Source organism: Sardina pilchardus, chromosome 17 (assembly GCF_963854185.1).
Source record: "Sardina pilchardus chromosome 17, fSarPil1.1, whole genome shotgun sequence".
NCBI lineage: Eukaryota > Metazoa > Chordata > Actinopteri > Clupeiformes > Clupeidae > Sardina > Sardina pilchardus.
Window position 1 is genome coordinate 13,061,208 of NC_085010.1, and position 18,521 is coordinate 13,079,728.

General features: G+C 46.8%; 16 non-coding genes across 16 annotated transcripts; all 16 read left to right on the plus strand.

The window, feature by feature from the left end:
- The first annotated feature begins 136 nt into the window (after positions 1-136).
- LOC134063267 (U4 spliceosomal RNA) lies at positions 137-277 on the plus strand. The gene has a single exon (XR_009936029.1). It is a non-coding gene; the product is annotated as a U4 spliceosomal RNA (small nuclear RNA).
- Positions 278-8,356: 8,079 nt separating this feature from the next.
- LOC134063268 (U4 spliceosomal RNA) lies at positions 8,357-8,497 on the plus strand. The gene has a single exon (XR_009936030.1). It is a non-coding gene; the product is annotated as a U4 spliceosomal RNA (small nuclear RNA).
- A 558-nt stretch (positions 8,498-9,055) lies between these two features.
- On the plus strand, positions 9,056-9,196 carry LOC134063269 (U4 spliceosomal RNA). The gene has a single exon (XR_009936031.1). It is a non-coding gene; the product is annotated as a U4 spliceosomal RNA (small nuclear RNA).
- Positions 9,197-9,754: 558 nt separating this feature from the next.
- Positions 9,755-9,895, plus strand: LOC134063270 (U4 spliceosomal RNA). The gene has a single exon (XR_009936033.1). It is a non-coding gene; the product is annotated as a U4 spliceosomal RNA (small nuclear RNA).
- A 558-nt stretch (positions 9,896-10,453) lies between these two features.
- Positions 10,454-10,594, plus strand: LOC134063271 (U4 spliceosomal RNA). Its single transcript, XR_009936034.1, has one exon. It is a non-coding gene; the product is annotated as a U4 spliceosomal RNA (small nuclear RNA).
- Positions 10,595-11,152: 558 nt separating this feature from the next.
- Positions 11,153-11,293, plus strand: LOC134063296 (U4 spliceosomal RNA). Its single transcript, XR_009936058.1, has one exon. It is a non-coding gene; the product is annotated as a U4 spliceosomal RNA (small nuclear RNA).
- A 558-nt stretch (positions 11,294-11,851) lies between these two features.
- On the plus strand, positions 11,852-11,992 carry LOC134063272 (U4 spliceosomal RNA). The gene has a single exon (XR_009936035.1). It is a non-coding gene; the product is annotated as a U4 spliceosomal RNA (small nuclear RNA).
- A 558-nt stretch (positions 11,993-12,550) lies between these two features.
- LOC134063279 (U4 spliceosomal RNA) lies at positions 12,551-12,691 on the plus strand. Its single transcript, XR_009936042.1, has one exon. It is a non-coding gene; the product is annotated as a U4 spliceosomal RNA (small nuclear RNA).
- A 558-nt stretch (positions 12,692-13,249) lies between these two features.
- LOC134063273 (U4 spliceosomal RNA) lies at positions 13,250-13,390 on the plus strand. Its single transcript, XR_009936036.1, has one exon. It is a non-coding gene; the product is annotated as a U4 spliceosomal RNA (small nuclear RNA).
- A 558-nt stretch (positions 13,391-13,948) lies between these two features.
- LOC134063274 (U4 spliceosomal RNA) lies at positions 13,949-14,089 on the plus strand. The gene has a single exon (XR_009936037.1). It is a non-coding gene; the product is annotated as a U4 spliceosomal RNA (small nuclear RNA).
- A 558-nt stretch (positions 14,090-14,647) lies between these two features.
- LOC134063281 (U4 spliceosomal RNA) lies at positions 14,648-14,788 on the plus strand. The gene has a single exon (XR_009936044.1). It is a non-coding gene; the product is annotated as a U4 spliceosomal RNA (small nuclear RNA).
- Positions 14,789-15,346: 558 nt separating this feature from the next.
- LOC134063276 (U4 spliceosomal RNA) lies at positions 15,347-15,487 on the plus strand. Its single transcript, XR_009936039.1, has one exon. It is a non-coding gene; the product is annotated as a U4 spliceosomal RNA (small nuclear RNA).
- Positions 15,488-16,045: 558 nt separating this feature from the next.
- LOC134063282 (U4 spliceosomal RNA) lies at positions 16,046-16,186 on the plus strand. The gene has a single exon (XR_009936045.1). It is a non-coding gene; the product is annotated as a U4 spliceosomal RNA (small nuclear RNA).
- A 558-nt stretch (positions 16,187-16,744) lies between these two features.
- On the plus strand, positions 16,745-16,885 carry LOC134063277 (U4 spliceosomal RNA). The gene has a single exon (XR_009936040.1). It is a non-coding gene; the product is annotated as a U4 spliceosomal RNA (small nuclear RNA).
- Positions 16,886-17,443: 558 nt separating this feature from the next.
- LOC134063278 (U4 spliceosomal RNA) lies at positions 17,444-17,584 on the plus strand. Its single transcript, XR_009936041.1, has one exon. It is a non-coding gene; the product is annotated as a U4 spliceosomal RNA (small nuclear RNA).
- Positions 17,585-18,142: 558 nt separating this feature from the next.
- LOC134063299 (U4 spliceosomal RNA) lies at positions 18,143-18,283 on the plus strand. The gene has a single exon (XR_009936061.1). It is a non-coding gene; the product is annotated as a U4 spliceosomal RNA (small nuclear RNA).
- Positions 18,284-18,521: the final 238 nt, after the last annotated feature.

An 18,521-nucleotide genomic window follows, 5' to 3' on the forward strand; every position in this document is an offset into this window, starting at 1 on the left:
CAACAGCACTTGGGTTGTACTTGCACATGGTTTAGCATAGCATAGGATGGATGATATTCTTTTGATAGTTGAGCTCACCGGCTCTGTGATGACTGTTGCCCACACCCGGTCCCAGAACACATTTCCATGTCTAATCAGCTTTGCGCAGTGGCAGTATCGTAGCCTATGAGGTTTATCCGAGGCGCGATTATTGCTAGTTGAAAACTTTACCCAATACCCCGCCTAGACGACTTGAAATATAGTCGGCAACGGCAATTTTTGGTAGTCTCCAAGGAGACTGTTTGATTGTTGAAAAAAGTGTAAATCGGTGGTCTCGTCGTCTTCAGCACTTTGCGGACCGTGCGACCCTGGTGACCTTCCCAACGGTAAGGTAGAAATACCCTACCTTGTCGTCAACGGTCTGGTGCTTTTTGGGTAGGTCTGGTAACTTTGTCTCGGTTCTTTTTGGTAATCTATATGCATCAAAATACTTCCTGTTTTTTCTGGATGTAGTATAGCAAGCAAGTGTGACAGGGAAGGTAATGGGCATGGCACTAGGACCCAGGGGAGGAACAGTGTCTATATAGAGGGGTGGGGATTTACCTGGGCCTCTCTCTCTCTCTTCCTGAGTACACCTGAGCTTTGAACAACTGAGGCCTGCTATTGTTTGCAGTCGAGTTGGTAGGTTTCTCCTTGTTAAACTATGTATGTGTATATGTATGTGTAATGTGGGGAACATATTGGAGATAGAATTGGGCTAGTTTGGATAACTATTTTATTGAAAGAAAAGAGTAATGAAATGATGGTTAAAATGTAAATTGTCAAAGCATGGTTGGTCCTCCTGTCATATTAACATGCTGCTTAAAAAACATAGATGCCAGTCACCTGCATGTGGCCAGGGAAGGGAACTGTCCTACCCGCAAACAAAAGGTAGATTTGCCATGACACATTGCAAACATACAAAATATTATCTGTGATTATCTGTAATGTTTTATTGTATAGTCATGTGCTTTTGTCTCTTTTAGTCTCACCAGAGAAGGAGCCAACCACTGTTTTTCCCATTGTCAACTTTTATGGTTAATTAAGAAGATTGTTTGTATAGTGTGCATGGGCCATTTTGTTTTATTTCTTTAGGTGTAGGTGGGTACTGTGCTTACAATAACGGGGATCTGGTAGGTTAGTCCACGTGTGCTTGCATTGAGTCACCTTGGCCTGCTGTGGCCCTTAAAGTGTGTTACTGTTGCTGTGGGCTGAATAGCCATGATACTGGTGATGTGCTAAAAACCTTTTGGAGTGATTTGCCTGTCTTGAGATAGTTTGCCTCCATGATCTCCCTAGCGTAGTACAAACCCATTCGCATTAGTCATTTCATTGTGTTTATTTTCTGCCATCCATGTGTATTAATAAAATTGTTATTTTTGATAGAACAGCCTCTATTGCCAGTTCATTCTGATTTAGTTAGTTACACCTGTTCACAATTGGCGCTGCGGAGCAGGGTATCTACAGAGGTTGTTCACTTGCTGTGTTTTCCTTGTTTTTTGTTTGGCCCTGTTCTGTGTTGTGATTGTTATAATTTAGGCTTGTGGGAAAAACAGTGGTGGCCACTGCAATCAAGATCAGCAGAGATTCAGCCTTGGTGACCCCCAACTGCCGTTTCAGCCACTACAGTCAACACTAGGTTAAGATATGGACGACATTCAAGCCGTGATGGATCAGGTACGGCAGCTTCAGGCTGAAAACGAACGTTTGAAATCACAGGTGGGCCGAGGCGGGCCTTCCAATTCAGCCGGTGACAGCCCAGATACTCCTGCTGCTCCCCCTCCACCACTAACTCAATTTGTGTATGTTCCTAGAGAACGCAAATGTCCAAAATTTTCTGGTAAATTGTCTGTTGATTTGATAACTGTGGAAAAGTGGATTGAAGAGGCCCGTAGGTGTCTCGCAGTTAGACAAATGTCCCAAGCTGAACAGGTCCTTTTTCTGTATGATCAGCTAGAGGGTGGTGCGAAAGCAGAGTTGGATTTTCATAGCCTACCAGACAGAAACAGCACAGAGAAGATATTTGCTATTCTCACTGAAAATTATAGCTGTTCCCAGTCTTACGTTGCTGCACAACTCCAGTTTTTTCAACGTAGTCAAAAGGAAGGGGAATCATTGAGGGACTTCTCTCATGTGTTAAAGTCACTCATGGATATAGTCATTCGTAAAACTCCTGGTGGTATTCTTAACTCAGACCAGATTTTACGTGATCAATTTACAGAACATGTACATGATGATATGTTGCGTAGAGAGCTCAAACGGAATATTAGCCAAGACCCTGGGGTTTCTTTTACTACACTCCGTAGTGTTGCCATCAGGTGGGCGGAGGAGGGACGAAATGCAAATAGGCAAAGGGCTCGTGCTTTTTCATGCCATTCATATATCGATTCTGGGAGGGTGGACGTTGTTGAGTCAAATGCCATCACTGTACCACAACATGGTGAGTTAGCAGAACTCAAAGAGTGTCTTAAGAAGCAGCAGGCACAGTTAGACACAATTATGAAACATATAGGTATCCAAAATTCAAATTCACACCCACAAAATTCATCAAGAGATGGGAGAGACTCAAAACCCTATCGGTTCCAGGCAGATGGTAGACCCATTTGTTTGAGGTGCAACAAGGGGGGACACATAGCACGGTTCTGTAGAGTCCAGATGCAACCCACTGCAGGGTCCTCTCACAGCTCAGGACCCCAAGTCACTGTACAAACACAGGATGCCATAGCCGCCCCTACTTGGCCACAGGAAAACTAGCGCCCTCTGGTGCGGGGAGCCAGACACCAGGAGGGCACCTCTTAGGCTCAAGCAATCACAATGACTGTACACCTGAACTGATAGGGGAATGTCCAATAGTGGAAGTTAGCATGGGGGGTACCACAGTGTCTTGCTTACTTGACACGGGATCTATGGTCTCCACAATTACAGAAGAATTCTTTCTTGAACATTTTCAGTCTCAAGGCCATGAGAAACTGCAACAGTGTAACTGGCTGCAGTTAAAGGCCGCCAATGGGCTTGGAATTCCCTACATAGGCTACTTGGAACTTGACGTGCATGTCCTGAGTAAGACACTTCCCCAGATGGGGGTGCTGGTCGTAAAGACTCCAGAAGACCACCAGGTTAAGAAACAAAGATCACTGGTGCCTGGCTTGCTGGGGATGAACATCATCCGACGTTGCTACCACGAACTGTTTGTTCAGCTTGGTCCTGATTTCTTCCAGTCCTCTCGAGTGAACTCTGCCGGCCCAGGCTGGAAAGGTGCATTGTCAGAATGCCATTCCATAAAGTTACTTCATGAACAAGGGTATCTGGGGAAGGCTAGGATTCAAGGGCGGCCCATCCGTGTTCCAGCAGGCTCAATGAAGTTTGTTTCAATCGTGTGTCCAAGTTCTGCCACCTCTACTCTTCCCTCAGTGATCTTGGAACCTCTTGAAGATGGAAGCTGCCTGCCTCCTGGACTACTAGTCTCAAAAGCCCTGCTGACGGTGACCAGGGGTCTAGTGGAGATACCGGTCGTCAATGTTGGCCTACAGGATGCGTGGCTTAAACCAAGCACCCCATTGGGCACAATCCATGTAGTTCATACTACATCTCCTACATGCTCAGTTACTCTGGCCGAGGAGGATGGAAGCAGAGTGGCAGTGGTACAGTCCATCACTGTTGATGGTGGTCCAGCTTTTGACTTTTCTAATGCCTCCTGGCCCACACTCTCATCAGAGCAAGAGCAACAAGGGAGGGCATTGCTGACAAAGTATTTAGGTGTTTTCAGCCAAGGGGAGGGAGATCTAGGGTGTGCAACATTAGTGGAACACGAGATTCACTTGACAGATGACATTCCTGTGCGTCAGCGCTATAGGCGACTGCCCCCTTCGCAGTATGAGCAAGTCAAGACCCATATTCAGGAGCTGTTATCTAGCGGCATTGTTCGGCCCAGTTGCAGTCCATACGCTTCTCCAATAGTCATCGTTCAAAAGAAAGATGGGAGTATGCGGCTGTGTGTAGACTATAGGCTCCTCAATGCAAAAACAAGGAAAGACGCATATCCTTTGCCACGCATAGAAGAGTCTCTGGATGCTCTGGGTGGGGCAAAGTGGTTCTCAACACTAGATATGGCGAGTGGATATAACCAGGTGCCAATCGTCGAGAAAGATAAGACCAAGACAGCATTCTGCACGCCATTCGGACTCTTCGAGTTCAATCGGATGCCGTTTGGATTGTGCAACTCACCTAGCACTTTCCAACGCCTCATGGAGCGCATTTTTGGGGATCAGTCGTTCCAATCACTGTTGTTATACCTTGACGACATAGTTCTCTTTTCCTCTACCTTTCAAGACCACCTACAGCGGTTAGAATTGGTCTTGGCCCGCCTGCAGGAAAACCATCTGAAGCTGAAGTTCAAGAAATGCCATTTTTTCCAACATGAGGTCCAGTACCTTGGGCATATAGTTTCAGCGGCAGGGGTGGCCACTGACCCAGATAAGATCAGTGTGGTGCAACAATGGAGGCGGCCCACGACGGCAAAGGAGCTCCAGTCATTCCTTGGTTTTGCATCTTATTACCGCCGTTTTGTGGAGGGATTTTCGAGGTTGGCCGCACCCTTACACAGTCTTGTTGCAGAGGTATTGGGAAGCAAACACAAGCCCAAAGGACATGGCAAGTGCTCTATTGTGGAGAAGTGGAATGAGGAATGTGAGAGGGGGTTTGAGTCCCTGAAAGAACGACTAGTCAGTGCTCCAGTTCTTGGCTATGCAGACTTTGCTAAACCGTTTGTCCTTGAGATTGATGCAAGTCATGCAGGACTTGGAGCAGTACTGTCACAAGAACAGGAGGGCCTACGGCGACCTATTGCATTTGCCAGCAGGGGCCTCAGACGCTCAGAACGGAACATGTCCAATTATAGTTCCAGGAAGCTGGAACTATTGGCCCTTAAATGGGCAGTAAAGGATAAGTTTAGGGAATATTTGCTTGGGAATAAGTGTACTGTGTTTACTGACAATAATCCCCTGAGTTACTTGAAAACAGCAAGACTGGGGGCCGTGGAACAACGCTGGGTGTCAGAGCTTGCTGCGTTTGACTTTGAAGTCAAATACCGCCCTGGTGCTGCGAATAAGAATGCAGATGCGCTATCCAGACAGCCAACGTATGAGTCCAGTCAGTCACTGACCCCTGGCATCGAAGTACCCTGTATGATCCGGGAACAACCACACAGACCACAGACTTCAGCCCCGGACTTTGTCTCCACCCAGGCAATCCAAGCCCTTCCAGCACGAGAAAAAGCAGACCTACAAGCACTGCAGGAGGCTGACCAGGTGATAGGAGCATTTAAGCGTTATTGGCAACGTGGGACACGCCCTTCAAAACAAGAACTGACAGCAGGGCCCAAAGATGTTCGCAAACTGGTCCAGCAATGGCACAAGATCTGTGTGAGGGATGGAGTGTTGTACCGTCGTATTAGGCCACCAAAAACAACTGAAGAGGTCTTTCAGCTTCTCCTTCCTGAGTGTCTTAGGGGTGAGGTGCTCAAACATCTTCATGATGATCATGGCCACCAAGGGGTCGAAAGGACCACCCACCTGGTGAGGGAGAGATGCTTTTGGCCCAACATGTGGCGAGATATTGAAAACTACTGCCAAAAGTGTGGTCGCTGTTTGGTAGCCAAAGCAAATCAACCCAAAGTGAGAACATTTCCTGGTAACATCACTGCAGCGAAACCACTGGAGACCCTGGCCATTGACTTCACAGTCCTGGAGAAAGCTGGAGATGGGAGAGAGAATGTCCTAGTTATTACAGATGTTTTCTCCAAATTTACCCAAGCATACCCAACCTCAGATCAGAAAGCCACCACCACAGCTCGAATTCTAACTGAAAAATGGTTTTACTTGTATGGAGTCCCCAAACGTGTACATAGTGACCAAGGTAGGAATTTTGAAGGAGATTTAATAAAACAGTTATGCAAAATATATGGTATTGAGAAGAGTCGCACCACACCATACCATCCAGAAGGCAACGGTCAGTGTGAAAGGTTCAATCGAACCTTGCACGACCTACTTCGCAGCCTTCCACCTGAAAAAAAGAGGAAATGGCCACAGTACCTACCTCAGATCCTTTTCGCATATAATACCACAGAACACTCTTCCACTCATTACTCTCCATACGAGCTGATGTTTGGGCAGAGAGCCAGGCTGCCTGTTGATTTTTTGTTGGGCACTCCGGACCACAACTTGACTTCAGGGCCCATTCAGGAGTGGGTCGTTGATCACCAAGATAGGCTGAAGATTGCTTATGACCACACCAGAGATCACCTTCAACTAGCCGCTGAGCGAAGAAATAAGCAAGTGACACCAAATGTGACCAACATACTATCACCAGGAACTCTCGTTTTTCGAAGGAGCCATCCCCCTGGACGCCATAAAATCCAGGACATGTGGGACCATACAGTTTATGAGATTGTGCACTGTTTTGATGAAATGGGAAGAGTCTACAAAATTCAGCCTCGAGACGGGCTAGGACCAGTGAAGAACATTAACAGGGCAGAGCTTAAAGTCATTCCTTCTGCGGAGATGGTGCACATCCCAGCCCCCATTCCAACAGAGCTGTGTAGCCCGCCTCAAGAAGAGGAACATGAGACGTCTACAGATGAAAGTGAACTGGGCAGTGTCATTATGGCCAACATACAGCCCCTGAACCCTGATCACCTTCAACCTCCTCAGGGGCCTATGCATGCACCCCCTGTAGGCCCAGCAGCTTCAATACAGCCAGACTCCCCAATAACTTCCCTCATAGAGTCCCCACCACATGAGATCCCCACTACCCCCCCTAGCTTGGTTAGGCATTCCAAGAGAACCAATGCAGGCCACCACACCAACCTATTTCATCTACCCCAACCGGCATCTCGGCACAATCAACACAATAGAAATAATACTGATGATAATGATCAGGTGAGCAGCCAACAAGTGTATGCATCATTTAGACCATGGCTTTAAATTACAATTCTACACTTTATGTATATAGAGGTTCTTGTCACCGGGACGGTGACCTGTCAAAACTCGGGGTATATGTGACAGGGAAGGTAATGGGCATGGCACTAGGACCCAGGGGAGGAACAGTGTCTATATAGAGGGGTGGGGATTTACCTGGGCCTCTCTCTCTCTCTTCCTGAGTACACCTGAGCTTTGAACAACTGAGGCCTGCTATTGTTTGCAGTCGAGTTGGTAGGTTTCTCCTTGTTAAACTATGTATGTGTATATGTATGTGTAATGTGGGGAACATATTGGAGATAGAATTGGGCTAGTTTGGATAACTATTTTATTGAAAGAAAAGAGTAATGAAATGATGGTTAAAATGTAAATTGTCAAAGCATGGTTGGTCCTCCTGTCATATTAACATGCTGCTTAAAAAACATAGATGCCAGTCACCTGCATGTGGCCAGGGAAGGGAACTGTCCTACCCGCAAACAAAAGGTAGATTTGCCATGACACATTGCAAACATACAAAATATTATCTGTGATTATCTGTAATGTTTTATTGTATAGTCATGTGCTTTTGTCTCTTTTAGTCTCACCAGAGAAGGAGCCAACCACTGTTTTTCCCATTGTCAACTTTTATGGTTAATTAAGAAGATTGTTTGTATAGTGTGCATGGGCCATTTTGTTTTATTTCTTTAGGTGTAGGTGGGTACTGTGCTTACAATAACGGGGATCTGGTAGGTTAGTCCACGTGTGCTTGCATTGAGTCACCTTGGCCTGCTGTGGCCCTTAAAGTGTGTTACTGTTGCTGTGGGCTGAATAGCCATGATACTGGTGATGTGCTAAAAACCTTTTGGAGTGATTTGCCTGTCTTGAGATAGTTTGCCTCCATGATCTCCCTAGCGTAGTACAAACCCATTCGCATTAGTCATTTCATTGTGTTTATTTTCTGCCATCCATGTGTATTAATAAAATTGTTATTTTTGATAGAACAGCCTCTATTGCCAGTTCATTCTGATTTAGTTAGTTACACCTGTTCACACAAGTATTGTGTAGTGCGCCCGTCATACTCGCCCCGCCCCCACCTTAACCTCGGCCCTCACTCCCCTACTCAGTCTCCGCCTAGTTGTGCGACTGCATGTCAGCATTCCAACATGCAACGGTCGGGTGAAAAGAAATTCTGTTATATGCTGTAGTGATTGTTGTCATTTGAAGTCACCTTGTGGTGCCCTCTGCTCTACAACAGCACTTGGGTTGTACTTGCACATGGTTTAGCATAGCATAGGATGGATGATATTCTTTTGATAGTTGAGCTCACCGGCTCTGTGATGACTGTTGCCCACACCCGGTCCCAGAACACATTTCCATGTCTAATCAGCTTTGCGCAGTGGCAGTATCGTAGCCTATGAGGTTTATCCGAGGCGCGATTATTGCTAGTTGAAAACTTTACCCAATACCCCGCCTAGACGACTTGAAATATAGTCGGCAACGGCAATTTTTGGTAGTCTCCAAGGAGACTGTTTGATTGTTGAAAAAAGTGTAAATCGGTGGTCTCGTCGTCTTCAGCACTTTGCGGACCGTGCGACCCTGGTGACCTTCCCAACGGTAAGGTAGAAATACCCTACCTTGTCGTCAACGGTCTGGTGCTTTTTGGGTAGGTCTGGTAACTTTGTCTCGGTTCTTTTTGGTAATCTATATGCATCAAAATACTTCCTGTTTTTTCTGGATGTAGTATAGCAAGCAAGTATTGTGTAGTGTGCCCGTCATACTCGCCCCGCCCCCACCTTAACCTCGGCCCTCACTCCCCTACTCAGTCTCCGCCTAGTTGTGCGACTGCATGTCAGCATTCCAACATGCAACGGTCGGGTGAAAAGAAATTCTGTTATATGCTGTAGTGATTGTTGTCATTTGAAGTCACCTTGTGGTGCCCTCTGCTCTACAACAGCACTTGGGTTGTACTTGCACATGGTTTAGCATAGCATAGGATGGATGATATTCTTTTGATAGTTGAGCTCACCGGCTCTGTGATGACTGTTGCCCACACCCGGTCCCAGAACACATTTCCATGTCTAATCAGCTTTGCGCAGTGGCAGTATCGTAGCCTATGAGGTTTATCCGAGGCGCGATTATTGCTAGTTGAAAACTTTACCCAATACCCCGCCTAGACGACTTGAAATATAGTCGGCAACGGCAATTTTTGGTAGTCTCCAAGGAGACTGTTTGATTGTTGAAAAAAGTGTAAATCGGTGGTCTCGTCGTCTTCAGCACTTTGCGGACCGTGCGACCCTGGTGACCTTCCCAACGGTAAGGTAGAAATACCCTACCTTGTCGTCAACGGTCTGGTGCTTTTTGGGTAGGTCTGGTAACTTTGTCTCGGTTCTTTTTGGTAATCTATATGCATCAAAATACTTCCTGTTTTTTCTGGATGTAGTATAGCAAGCAAGTATTGTGTAGTGTGCCCGTCATACTCGCCCCGCCCCCACCTTAACCTCGGCCCTCACTCCCCTACTCAGTCTCCGCCTAGTTGTGCGACTGCATGTCAGCATTCCAACATGCAACGGTCGGGTGAAAAGAAATTCTGTTATATGCTGTAGTGATTGTTGTCATTTGAAGTCACCTTGTGGTGCCCTCTGCTCTACAACAGCACTTGGGTTGTACTTGCACATGGTTTAGCATAGCATAGGATGGATGATATTCTTTTGATAGTTGAGCTCACCGGCTCTGTGATGACTGTTGCCCACACCCGGTCCCAGAACACATTTCCATGTCTAATCAGCTTTGCGCAGTGGCAGTATCGTAGCCTATGAGGTTTATCCGAGGCGCGATTATTGCTAGTTGAAAACTTTACCCAATACCCCGCCTAGACGACTTGAAATATAGTCGGCAACGGCAATTTTTGGTAGTCTCCAAGGAGACTGTTTGATTGTTGAAAAAAGTGTAAATCGGTGGTCTCGTCGTCTTCAGCACTTTGCGGACCGCGCGACCCTGGTGACCTTCCCAACGGTAAGGTAGAAATACCCTACCTTGTCGTCAACGGTCTGGTGCTTTTTGGGTAGGTCTGGTAACTTTGTCTCGGTTCTTTTTGGTAATCTATATGCATCAAAATACTTCCTGTTTTTTCTGGATGTAGTATAGCAAGCAAGTATTGTGTAGTGTGCCCGTCATACTCGCCCCGCCCCCACCTTAACCTCGGCCCTCACTCCCCTACTCAGTCTCCGCCTAGTTGTGCGACTGCATGTCAGCATTCCAACATGCAACGGTCGGGTGAAAAGAAATTCTGTTATATGCTGTAGTGATTGTTGTCATTTGAAGTCACCTTGTGGTGCCCTCTGCTCTACAACAGCACTTGGGTTGTACTTGCACATGGTTTAGCATAGCATAGGATGGATGATATTCTTTTGATAGTTGAGCTCACCGGCTCTGTGATGACTGTTGCCCACACCCGGTCCCAGAACACATTTCCATGTCTAATCAGCTTTGCGCAGTGGCAGTATCGTAGCCTATGAGGTTTATCCGAGGCGCGATTATTGCTAGTTGAAAACTTTACCCAATACCCCGCCTAGACGACTTGAAATATAGTCGGCAACGGCAATTTTTGGTAGTCTCCAAGGAGACTGTTTGATTGTTGAAAAAAGTGTAAATCGGTGGTCTCGTCGTCTTCAGCACTTTGCGGACCGTGCGACCCTGGTGACCTTCCCAACGGTAAGGTAGAAATACCCTACCTTGTCGTCAACGGTCTGGTGCTTTTTGGGTAGGTCTGGTAACTTTGTCTCGGTTCTTTTTGGTAATCTATATGCATCAAAATACTTCCTGTTTTTTCTGGATGTAGTATAGCAAGCAAGTATTGTGTAGTGCGCCCGTCATACTCGCCCCGCCCCCACCTTAACCTCGGCCCTCACTCCCCTACTCAGTCTCCGCCTAGTTGTGCGACTGCATGTCAGCATTCCAACATGCAACGGTCGGGTGAAAAGAAATTCTGTTATATGCTGTAGTGATTGTTGTCATTTGAAGTCACCTTGTGGTGCCCTCTGCTCTACAACAGCACTTGGGTTGTACTTGCACATGGTTTAGCATAGCATAGGATGGATGATATTCTTTTGATAGTTGAGCTCACCGGCTCTGTGATGACTGTTGCCCACACCCGGTCCCAGAACACATTTCCATGTCTAATCAGCTTTGCGCAGTGGCAGTATCGTAGCCTATGAGGTTTATCCGAGGCGCGATTATTGCTAGTTGAAAACTTTACCCAATACCCCGCCAAGACGACTTGAAATATAGTCGGCAACGGCAATTTTTGGTAGTCTCCAAGGAGGCTGTTTGATTGTTGAAAAAAGTGTAAATCGCTGGTCTCGTCGTCTTCAGCACTTTGCGGACCGTGCGACCCTGGTGACCTTCCCAACGGTAAGGTAGAAATACCCTACCTTGTCGTCAACGGTCTGGTGCTTTTTGGGTAGGTCTGGTAACTTTGTCTCGGTTCTTTTTGGTAATCTATATGCATCAAAATACTTCCTGTTTTTTCTGGATGTAGTATAGCAAGCAAGTATTGTGTAGTGTGCCCGTCATACTCGCCCCGCCCCCACCTTAACCTCGGCCCTCACTCCCCTACTCAGTCTCCGCCTAGTTGTGCGACTGCATGTCAGCATTCCAACATGCAACGGTCGGGTGAAAAGAAATTCTGTTATATGCTGTAGTGATTGTTGTCATTTGAAGTCACCTTGTGGTGCCCTCTGCTCTACAACAGCACTTGGGTTGTACTTGCACATGGTTTAGCATAGCATAGGATGGATGATATTCTTTTGATAGTTGAGCTCACCGGCTCTGTGATGACTGTTGCCCACACCCGGTCCCAGAACACATTTCCATGTCTAATCAGCTTTGCGCAGTGGCAGTATCGTAGCCTATGAGGTTTATCCGAGGCGCGATTATTGCTAGTTGAAAACTTTACCCAATACCCCGCCTAGACGACTTGAAATATAGTCGGCAACGGCAATTTTTGGTAGTCTCCAAGGAGACTGTTTGATTGTTGAAAAAAGTGTAAATCGGTGGTCTCGTAGTCTTCAGCACTTTGCGGACCGTGCGACCCTGGTGACCTTCCCAACGGTAAGGTAGAAATACCCTACCTTGTCGTCAACGGTCTGGTGCTTTTTGGGTAGGTCTGGTAACTTTGTCTCGGTTCTTTTTGGTTATCTATATGCATCAAAATACTTCCTGTTTTTTCTGGATGTAGTATAGCAAGCAAGTATTGTGTAGTGTGCCCGTCATACTCGCCCCGCCCCCACCTTAACCTCGGCCCTCACTCCCCTACTCAGTCTCCGCCTAGTTGTGCGACTGCATGTCAGCATTCCAACATGCAACGGTCGGGTGAAAAGAAATTCTGTTAAATGCTGTAGTGATTGTTGTCATTTGAAGTCACCTTGTGGTGCCCTCTGCTCTACAACAGCACTTGGGTTGTACTTGCACATGGTTTAGCATAGCATAGGATGGATGATATTCTTTTGATAGTTGAGCTCACCGGCTCTGTGATGACTGTTGCCCACACCCGGTCCCAGAACACATTTCCATGTCTAATCAGCTTTGCGCAGTGGCAGTATCGTAGCCCATGAGGTTTATCCGAGGCGCGATTATTGCTAGTTGAAAACTTTACCCAATACCCCGCCTAGACGACTTGAAATATAGTCGGCAACGGCAATTTTTGGTAGTCTCCAAGGAGACTGTTTGATTGTTGAAAAAAGTGTAAATTGGTGGTCTCGTCGTCTTCAGCACTTTGCGGACCGTGCGACCCTGGTGACCTTCCCAACGGTAAGGTAGAAATACCCTACCTTGTCGTCAACGGTCTGGTGCTTTTTGGGTAGGTCTGGTAACTTTGTCTCGGTTCTTTTTGGTAATCTATATGCATCAAAATACTTCCTGTTTTTTCTGGATGTAGTATAGCAAGCAAGTATTGTGTAGTGTGCCCGTCATACTCGCCCCGCCCCCACCTTAACCTCGGCCCTCACTCCCCTACTCAGTCTCCGCCTAGTTGTGCGACTGCATGTCAGCATTCCAACATGCAACGGTCGGGTGAAAAGAAATTCTGTTAAATGCTGTAGTGATTGTTGTCATTTGAAGTCACCTTGTGGTGCCCTCTGCTCTACAACAGCACTTGGGTTGTACTTGCACATGGTTTAGCATAGCATAGGATGGATGATATTCTTTTGATAGTTGAGCTCACCGGCTCTGTGATGACTGTTGCCCACACCCGGTCCCAGAACACATTTCCATGTCTAATCAGCTTTGCGCAGTGGCAGTATCGTAGCCTATGAGGTTTATCCGAGGCGCGATTATTGCTAGTTGAAAACTTTACCCAATACCCCGCCTAGACGACTTGAAATATAGTCGGCAACGGCAATTTTTGGTAGTCTCCAAGGAGACTGTTTGATTGTTGAAAAAAGTGTAAATCGGTGGTCTCGTCGTCTTCAGCACTTTGCGGACCGTGCGACCCTGGTGACCTTCCCAACGGTAAGGTAGAAATACCCTACCTTGTCGTCAACGGTCTGGTGCTTTTTGGGTAGGTCTGGTAACTTTGTCTCGGTTCTTTTTGGTAATCTATATGCATCAAAATACTTCCTGTTTTTTCTGGATGTAGTATAGCAAGCAAGTATTGTGTAGTGTGCCCGTCATACTCGCCCCGCCCCCACCTTAACCTCGGCCCTCACTCCCCTACTCAGTCTCCGCCTAGTTGTGCGACTGCATGTCAGCATTCCAACATGCAACGGTCGGGTGAAAAGAAATTCTGTTATATGCTGTAGTGATTGTTGTCATTTGAAGTCACCTTGTGGTGCCCTCTGCTCTACAACAGCACTTGGGTTGTACTTGCACATGGTTTAGCATAGCATAGGATGGATGATATTCTTTTGATAGTTGAGCTCACCGGCTCTGTGATGACTGTTGCCCACACCCGGTCCCAGAACACATTTCCATGTCTAATCAGCTTTGCGCAGTGGCAGTATCGTAGCCTATGAGGTTTATCCGAGGCGCGATTATTGCTAGTTGAAAACTTTACCCAATACCCCGCCTAGACGACTTGAAATATAGTCGGCAACGGCAATTTTTGGTAGTCTCCAAGGAGACTGTTTGATTGTTGAAAAAAGTGTAAATCGGTGGTCTCGTCGTCTTCAGCACTTTGCGGACCGTGCGACCCTGGTGACCTTCCCAACGGTAAGGTAGAAATACCCTACCTTGTCGTCAACGGTCTGGTGCTTTTTGGGTAGGTCTGGTAACTTTGTCTCGGTTCTTTTTGGTAATCTATATGCATCAAAATACTTCCTGTTTTTTCTGGATGTAGTATAGCAAGCAAGTATTGTGTAGTGTGCCCGTCATACTCGCCCCGCCCCCACCTTAACCTCGGCCCTCACTCCCCTACTCAGTCTCCGCCTAGTTGTGCAACTGCATGTCAGCATTCCAACATGCAACGGTCGGGTGAAAAGAAATTCTGTTATATGCTGTAGTGATTGTTGTCATTTGAAGTCACCTTGTGGTGCCCTCTGCTCTACAACAGCACTTGGGTTGTACTTGCACATGGTTTAGCATAGCATAGGATGGATGATATTCTTTTGATAGTTGAGCTCACCGGCTCTGTGATGACTGTTGCCCACACCCGGTCCCAGAACACATTTCCATGTCTAATCAGCTTTGCGCAGTGGCAGTATCGTAGCCTATGAGGTTTATCCGAGGCGCGATTATTGCTAGTTGAAAACTTTACCCAATACCCCGCCTAGACGACTTGAAATATAGTCGGCAACGGCAATTTTTGGTAGTCTCCAAGGGGACTGTTTGATTGTTGAAAAAAGTGTAACTCGGTGGTCTCGTCGTCTTCAGCACTTTGCGGACCGTGCGACCCTGGTGACCTTCCCAACGGTAAGGTAGAAATACCCTACCTTGTCGTCAACGGTCTGGTGCTTTTTGGGTAGGTCTGGTAACTTTGTCTCGGTTCTTTTTGGTAATCTATATGCATCAAAATACTTCCTGTTTTTTCTGGATGTAGTATAGCAAGCAAGTATTGTGTAGTGCGCCCGTCATACTCGCCCCGCCCCCACCTTAACCTCGGCCCTCACTCCCCTACTCAGTCTCCGCCTAGTTGTGCGACTGCATGTCAGCATTCCAACATGCAACGGTCGGGTGAAAAGAAATTCTGTTATATGCTGTAGTGATTGTTGTCATTTGAAGTCACCTTGTGGTGCCCTCTGCTCTACAACAGCACTTGGGTTGTACTTGCACATGGTTTAGCATAGCATAGGATGGATGATATTCTTTTGATAGTTGAGCTCACCGGCTCTGTGATGACTGTTGCCCACACCCGGTCCCAGAACACATTTCCATGTCTAATCAGCTTTGCGCAGTGGCAGTATCGTAGCCTATGAGGTTTATCCGAGGCGCGATTATTGCTAGTTGAAAACTTTACCCAATACCCCGCCTAGACGACTTGAAATATAGTCGGCAACGGCAATTTTTGGTAGTCTCCAAGGAGACTGTTTGATTGTTGAAAAAAGTGTAAATCGGTGGTCTCGTCGTCTTCAGCACTTTGCGGACCGTGCGACCCTGGTGACCTTCCCAACGGTAAGGTAGAAATACCCTACCTTGTCGTCAACGGTCTGGTGCTTTTTGGGTAGGTCTGGTAACTTTGTCTCGGTTCTTTTTGGTAATCTATATGCATCAAAATACTTCCTGTTTTTTCTGGATGTAGTATAGCAAGCAAGTATTGTGTAGTGCGCCCGTCATACTCGCCCCGCCCCCACCTTAACCTCGGCCCTCACTCCCCTACTCAGTCTCCGCCTAGTTGTGCAACTGCATGTCAGCATTCCAACATGCAACGGTCGGGTGAAAAGAAATTCTGTTATATGCTGTAGTGATTGTTGTCATTTGAAGTCACCTTGTGGTGCCCTCTGCTCTACAACAGCACTTGGGTTGTACTTGCACATGGTTTAGCATAGCATAGGATGGATGATATTCTTTTGATAGTTGAGCTCACCGGCTCTGTGATGACTGTTGCCCACACCCGGTCCCAGAACACATTTCCATGTCTAATCAGCTTTGCGCAGTGGCAGTATCGTAGCCTATGAGGTTTATCCGAGGCGCGATTATTGCTAGTTGAAAACTTTACCCAATACCCCGCCTAGACGACTTGAAATATAGTCGGCAACGGCAATTTTTGGTAGTCTCCAAGGGGACTGTTTGATTGTTGAAAAAAGTGTAAATCGGTGGTCTCGTCGTCTTCAGCACTTTGCGGACCGTGCGACCCTGGTGACCTTCCCAACGGTAAGGTAGAAATACCCTACCTTGTCGTCAACGGTCTGGTGCTTTTTGGGTAGGTCTGGTAACTTTGTCTCGGTTCTTTTTGGTAATCTATATGCATCAAAATACTTCCTGTTTTTTCTGGATGTAGTATAGCAAGCAAGTATTGTGTAGTGCGCCCGTCATACTCGCCCCGCCCCCACCTTAACCTCGGCCCTCACTCCCCTACTCAGTCTCCGCCTAGTTGTGCGACTGCATGTCAGCATTCCAACATGCAACGGTCGGGTGAAAAGAAATTCTGTTATATGCTGTAGTGATTGTTGTCATTTGAAGTCACCTTGTGGTGCCCTCTGCTCTACAACAGCACTTGGGTTGTACTTGCACATGGTTTAGCATAGCATAGGATGGATGATATTCTTTTGATAGTTGAGCTCACCGGCTCTGTGATGACTGTTGCCCACACCCGGTCCCAGAACACATTTCCATGTCTAATCAGCTTTGCGCAGTGGCAGTATCGTAGCCTATGAGGTTTATCCGAGGCGCGATTATTGCTAGTTGAAAACTTTACCCAATACCCCGCCTAGACGACTTGAAATATAGTCGGCAACGGCAATTTTTGGTAGTCTCCAAGGAGACTGTTTGATTGTTGAAAAAAGTGTAAATCGGTGGTCTCGTCGTCTTCAGCACTTTGCGGACCGTGCGACCCTGGTGACCTTCCCAACGGTAAGGTAGAAATACCCTACCTTGTCGTCAACGGTCTGGTGCTTTTTGGGTAGGTCTGGTAACTTTGTCTCGGTTCTTTTTGGTAATCTATATGCATCAAAATACTTCCTGTTTTTTCTGGATGTAGTATAGCAAGCAAGTATTGTGTAGTGTGCCCGTCATACTCGCCCCGCCCCCACCTTAACCTCGGCCCTCACTCCCCTACTCAGTCTCCGCCTAGTTGTGCGACTGCATGTCAGCATTCCAACATGCAACGGTCGGGTGAAAAGAAATTCTGTTATATGCTGTAGTGATTGTTGTCATTTGAAGTCACCTTGTGGTGCCCTCTGCTCTACAACAGCACTTGGGTTGTACTTGCACATGGTTTAGCATAGCATAGGATGGATGATATTCTTTTGATAGTTGAGCTCACCGGCTCTGTGATGACTGTTGCCCACACCCGGTCCCAGAACACATTTCCATGTCTAATCAGCTTTGCGCAGTGGCAGTATCGTAGCCTATGAGGTTTATCCGAGGCGCGATTATTGCTAGTTGAAAACTTTACCCAATACCCCGCCTAGACGACTTGAAATATAGTCGGCAACGGCAATTTTTGGTAGTCTCCAAGGAGACTGTTTGATTGTTGAAAAAAGTGTAAATCGGTGGTCTCGTCGTCTTCAGCACTTTGCGGACCGTGCGACCCTGGTGACCTTCCCAACGGTAAGGTAGAAATACCCTACCTTGTCGTCAACGGTCTGGTGCTTTTTGGGTAGGTCTGGTAACTTTGTCTCGGTTCTTTTTGGTAATCTATATGCATCAAAATACTTCCTGTTTTTTCTGGATGTAGTATAGCAAGCAAGTATTGTGTAGTGTTCCCGTCATACTCGCCCCGCCCCCACCTTAACCTCGGCCCTCACTCCCCTACACAGTCTCCGCCTAGTTGTGCGACTGCATGTCAGCATTCCAACATGCAACGGTCGGGTGAAAAGAAATTCTGTTATATGCTGTAGTGATTGTTGTCATTTGAAGTCACCTTGTGGTGCCCTCTGCTCTACAACAGCACTTGGGTTGTACTTGCAAATGGTTTAGCATAGCATAGGATGGATGATATTCTTTTGATAGTTGAGCTCACCGGCTCTGTGATGACTGTTGCCCACACCCGGTCCCAGAACACATTTCCATGTCTAATCAGCTTTGCGCAGTGGCAGTATCGTAGCCTATGAGGTTTATCCGAGGCGCGATTATTGCTAGTTGAAAACTTTACCCAATAGCCCGCCTAGACGACTTGAAATATAGTCGGCAACGGCAATTTTTGGTAGTCTCCAAGGACACTGTTTGATTGTTGAAAAAAGTGTAAATCGGTGGTCTCGTCGTCTTCAGCACTTTGCGGACCGTGCGACCCTGGTGACCTTCCCAACGGTAAGGTAGAAATACCCTACCTTGTCGTCAACGGTCTGGTGCTTTTTGGGTAGGTCTGGTAACTTTGTCTCGGTTCTTTTTGGCAATCTATATGCATCAAAATACTTGTTACTTGTTTTTTCTGGATGTAGTATAGCAAGCAAGTATTGT